This window comes from Trichechus manatus, unplaced genomic scaffold, assembly GCF_000243295.1.
Source record: "Trichechus manatus latirostris isolate Lorelei unplaced genomic scaffold, TriManLat1.0 scaffold00099, whole genome shotgun sequence".
Taxonomy (NCBI): Eukaryota; Metazoa; Chordata; class Mammalia; order Sirenia; family Trichechidae; genus Trichechus; species Trichechus manatus.
Genome location: NW_004444035.1, coordinates 401472 through 407016, shown reverse-complemented (window position 1 = coordinate 407016; position 5545 = coordinate 401472).

The window sequence follows — 5545 nt, the reverse complement described above, 5'->3', positions numbered from 1 at the left end:
CATGTGTGTTACTGTTACATGAGAAACTATCTGTTCTGTAAGCCTTCACCTGAAGTACAATAAAATATTAAAAAAAAAAAAAAATTTATACACAAATTGTTTTTTGACATTGGTTGCAATCCGTGCAATGTGTCAGCACTCTCCCCCTCTCCCTTTACACCCTGGGTTCCCTGTGTCCATTCCTCCAGTTTTCCTGTCCCTCCCTGCCTTCTCATCTTTGCTTTTGGGCCAGTGTTGCCCATTTGGTCTTGTAGACTTGGTTGAACTAAGAAGTATGTTCCTCACGTGTTGTTTGTTTCCCAGGCCTGTCAAATCTTTGGCTGAAAGTTGGACTTTGGGAGTAGCTTCAGTTGAGTTAGAAGGGTGTCTGGGGTCCATAGTCTCAGGGGTTCCTTCAGTCTGTCTGACCAGTAAGTCTGGTCTTTTTTAAAAAAAAATTTTATTGTACTTTAGATGAAGATTTACAGAGCAAACTAGTTTCTTATTAAACAAGTAATACACATACTATTTTGTGACATTGGTTGCCAACCCCACAACATGTCAACACTCTCCCCTTCTCGACCTTGATTTCCCCATTACCAGCTTTCCTGTCCCCTCTTGCCTTCTTGTCCTTGCTCTTGGGCTGGTGTGCCCATTTAGTCTCATTTTATTTTATGGGCCTGTTTAATCTTTGGCTGGAGGGTGAACCTCAGGACTTCATTACTGAGCTATAAGGGTGTCTGGGAGCCATATTCTTGGGGTTTCTCCAGTAGTCTCTGTCAGACCAGTAAGTCTGTTTCTGTGTGTGTGTGTGAGTTAGAAACTTGTTGTATATTTTTCTCCAGCTCTGTCCGGGACCGTCTATTGTGATCCCTTTCAGAGCAGTCAGTGGTGGTAGCCGGGTACCATCTGGTTGTGCTGTAACGGGTTCGTTTTTTCGGTTACGTATTGGTTTAGACATTCTAATTCTGAATAGAGACTGGATTTTGGTTTGTGCTCATAGTATTTAGATGACATCCCATGAGCAGTGTCTACTCAGTGTACCAGTTACGCGTTCTTCAGCTGTACGTGAGTAGATACGACAGTTGTCTACTGGCCTAAAGCCAAAATTGCAACTGATATAAAATTGCATTACGTATCTACTCTCCCTCCCACCTTACTTTCTCAGTTACTCTTAAATTTGTATGTTAATAGCCTTTTAGGAAATCATTTCCTTTCATGGCCAGTTCGGGTGTTCCAATAGTGTTCAGTGTGTACACAGGGGAAGAATGAGATCCGTTTTCCAAATGGCTACTTTGTTGAAGCAGCACCATGTATTAAATAGTCCAGAATTTCCCAACAGGTAACAAATTGTGCCTTTGTAATTTACTAAGCTCTAATCTGAACTTGGATTTATTCCTAGGTTCTTTCAACAGCTCCACTGATCTGTCTAATCATGCACCAAGTACCCGACTGTTTTAATTGCTCTTGTTTCCTAATGTTTTATTGTCTTCTAGGACTGACATTCCTCTGTAAAGCTTCGTTTTCAGATTTGTTTGGGTGGTCCCGCATCCTTGCGTTATCTGTATCTAATAGTATCTCTATTGGATATATAGGTATTATATAACTATCTGTATCTATATACAGCTATATGTAATATAGCTATTAACATTAACTTGTCTACTGTAAAAAATTATCATTTTTAATTGAGATTGCATTATACATAAAGACTATTTTAACATACAGAAAAATGAAACAGGATGCATGTTCACACCATAGGAAAAAAAAAAAACAAATTCAAAATACATTAAAGATCTAAATGTGAAAACTGAAACCATAAATTCTTAGACAAAAATGGAAGGGCAGTGCTGTCAGGCCTAGCATTTAACAATGGATTATCTAATATAACAACAAAAGCACAAATAGCAAAAGACAAAATAAATAAATGGGACCTCATAAAAATTGAAAACTTCTGTTTATCAAAAGCCTTTACCAAAAAAGTGAAAAGACAAGCTACCAAATGGGCAAATATCTTTGGAAACCGTATGTCTAACAAGAATCTAATAACCAAAATACATATAAAACTTTGACAACTTAACAACAAAAAGACAAATAACCTAATCATAAAATGGGCAAAGGACTTGAATAGACATTTCACCAAAGAGGACACCCTGAGATAATCTTTAAACCTTAAACCAAAACTATCCTCTGAAGTCTTCTTAAAGACAAATGATAGTTTAGCTTAACTAGTAAAGAATGTCTGCCTTGAGCATTGTCTGTTTTTAAGATCTATCTATAAGGCATCAAACTGACAACAGCAACTCGATAGATAGGAAACTAAGGGGACAGTGGGTTTATATTAATGGGGGAGGAACAACTCAGAAAAGGAGGGTGAGAATGGTTACCCAACTGGAAGAATGTGATCAGTGTCACTGAATTGTACATGTGGAAACTGTTGAATTGGTGTACGTTCTGCTTGCATATTCTCAACAACAACAATAATAAAATGAATTATAAAAAAGACTATTTAAAGGAAATTTACATTTTACAGTATTCAATGTTTCTTCCCAAAAAAACTGGATGTTGTTATGCTACCATACGTATTTTGTCTGTTTTGTTGCTATTGTAAATGGGATCCTTTCTTCCATTATATTTCCCCAAAGATTGTTGTCTACATATAGAAAGACTATTTTTTTTTATACATTTTGACTGACACATCTTAAAGAAGTCTCACATTACTACTTATGACAGTTTTCCAGTTGATTCCTTGAGTTTTCCAGGTCAGAAATCAAATACCTCATTTTACTTCTCCTTCCCAATTACTTTTCCCTTGCTTCTTTCTCTTGTCTAATTGCATTGGCCAGCATCACCAGAATAATTTTAAATAATAGTACGGATAACACATAATCTGTGTTTTTCCTATCTTTAGTCATAATATTCCTAGTGTTTCCTCATTAAGCATTTTGCCATATATTCTTTCATTGTATGGCTGTACTGTAAGATAGTATCCATTTTATTTTGTTTTTTCAAAGTTTTTTTTTTTTTAAAATCAGGAATGGATTTTTCACAAAAATAAAAGAAAAGCAAAAAATTAACCATGAAAAAAGATTGGTAAATTGAATTTCATTGAACTTCCATTCATCAGTCACACTATTAAGAGAATGAAAAACTACAAACGACCCAGAACCTCATTTAAAAATGGGTAAAGACATGAACAGCAACAGAAACCTCACAAGAGATTATATGAATAGTTATTAACTATATAAAAAGGTGTTCAATGTCATTACTTACCAGGGAAAAATGCACATTATTAGGTTAAATCAGATAAAATTAGTATTTCTAAATGTTAAAAAATGGGTGATTATCGGTAATTTCATGATTGAAACTAAGAAATCCATCATGCGATACCACTATATACCCATCAAAATGTTAACAACTGGAATTCTCATTCATTGTTGGTGGGAGTGTAAAATGGTACAGCCACTTGGGAAGACTATTTGATGCTACTTACCAACCCTAAACATGTGCCTGCCCTAAACCAGTAGCCCTCCGTTGGTTTTGACTCATGGTGACCCTATGCATGTCAGAATAGGACTTTGCTCCATGGAGTTTTCAAGGCTGTGACTGCTCAGAAGCAGATGGCCAGGCCTTTCTTCCAAGGTGCCTCTGAGTGGGCTCCAACTGTCAGCCTTTCGGTTACTAGTCTAGCGCTTAACTGTTTGTGCTGCCCGGGAACTCCATTGTGCTTACCCTAAAAAACAAAAACAAAAAACAAAAGCAAATCCATTGCTGTGGAGTCATTCTGACTCTTAGGGACCCTATAGGACAGGGTAGAACTGCCCCACAGGGTTTCTGAGGCTGTAAATTTTTACCGAAGCAGACTGCCACATCTTTCTCCCTCAGAACGGCTGGTGGGCTCGAACCTTCTACTATCCACCAATTCCACTAAGATAAAAACAAAACAAAACAAACAAACCGTACCTTTAACTTGAGTATCATAAAAACCGTCATAAGGAAATGCATCATAACTAGAGTGGCCTGGTAAAGAGATCAGTTTATCTATTCTAACCTTCTTTGAGAAGCTGTACACCGCGGGTACACAGTAAGTCCTCAGCACTTATTTCGAGAAAGCGGGAGACAGCAAGGGCTGCAGTAGAAAGCGTTTCCGAAGCAGCACTTGGTGCGTAATTCTCGGTCAACCTTGGCTATAGCCCTGATTTACCCAGGGGTCAGTGGAGTGATTTGTTTAATACAGAGAGAATTGAGCTACTTTCAGACGAACTCGTTGCTTGCAGTGGGCTTTCCCCTCCCCGACCAGGTCTATTTCTGGGGTTTATAAAAACCCCATATCTCGGGGTTGGGAGATTCCCCCCCTCCCAGGCCACCGGCCCCGCAGCGCAGCGGCGCGACAAGGTCCCCGCGCGAGCGGGCCAGGTTCTTGTCTGCTCCCAGGGCGCCTCGGGCGGGAAATCGGGTCCTGAGAGTGGCAGCCCCTTGGGGTGCGGTGGAAGCAGGTCTCCCCCACTCATCGCTTCTGTTTTGCCTCTGCAGGGCTCTTTCCGGAGAGCTGCGGGGAAGGCTGCTGGGCGCTGTCCCGTTGCCGGTGGCAACCTGCACCCGTGGGCGAGCACAGCCCAGGTAGCGGAGCCCAGCGCCTCGCAGCTCCCGGGGGAACAGTAGAGGGGACTCCAGGGGAACGCAGGCGAGGGTGGGGGCTGCGCTGACGCGACGAGGGGTCTGAACTGACCGCATGGAGGTCAGGGGGAGGCGGGAAAGAAAGTGGCTGCGATCAGAGAGGTCGGGTTTTCAGTGTCGCCTTCTCAACCGCAACGCCCCAGGCTGCCCGGCGACAGACACCCCGAAGGTAGGACGCCTGGACTTTCCGCGGGGTCTCTTTAGCCCCTGGACGAGCCCCCTGGATCAGCTGGAACGTGGGGTCCAGGAGCAGATGCGCCCCCCTTGAGCCCGCAAGTACGCGCGTCCCTCCGGCGCGGATGGCGGCCTCAGTCCGCCGCCCTCCAGCACCTGCAGTCCCGCCGGGGTGCCTGGAACGGCTCTCGGTGCGGGGAGCGTCGCAGGGCAACGGGAGCCCAGGCCGCGACCCCGCGCCGCCGCCGTCAGGGAGAGACGGTGCCCAGGTGAACCCCGCAGCGGCCCGCGCCCAGCCCGGAGGAGCCTGCCTGCAGGTGAGTGGGCGCCCGGGGGTCGGGAGGCTACGCCTGGGGACGCCGGTTTGGGGAGACAGTCCGGCCGAGTTTCTGCAACCCTGGGGTGACGGGCTTGTCCTGCTTCGGAGAACAAGCCTCTCGAACTCGGGAAATCCAGCTCCCTCTCCACCCTCCCCAGTCGGTTCCCAGAGGTTCCTTCATTGGGTTTGTGAGTCGGATACCCTAGGGAGCCGGATCTCCCCCCACCTTACTCAGCGCCTACTTGGTGCTGGGCGTTGTACTAAGTAAGCCCTGTACGTCCATTATCACATTTAATCCTTTCCGCAAAACTCGGTGAGGTAGGCGGTTATAACCTCTTTTGAGAGTAACTTGGTCAAAGCTAGTAAGAGGCCCTTGCCCAGAACGACCTCTCTCTCCCC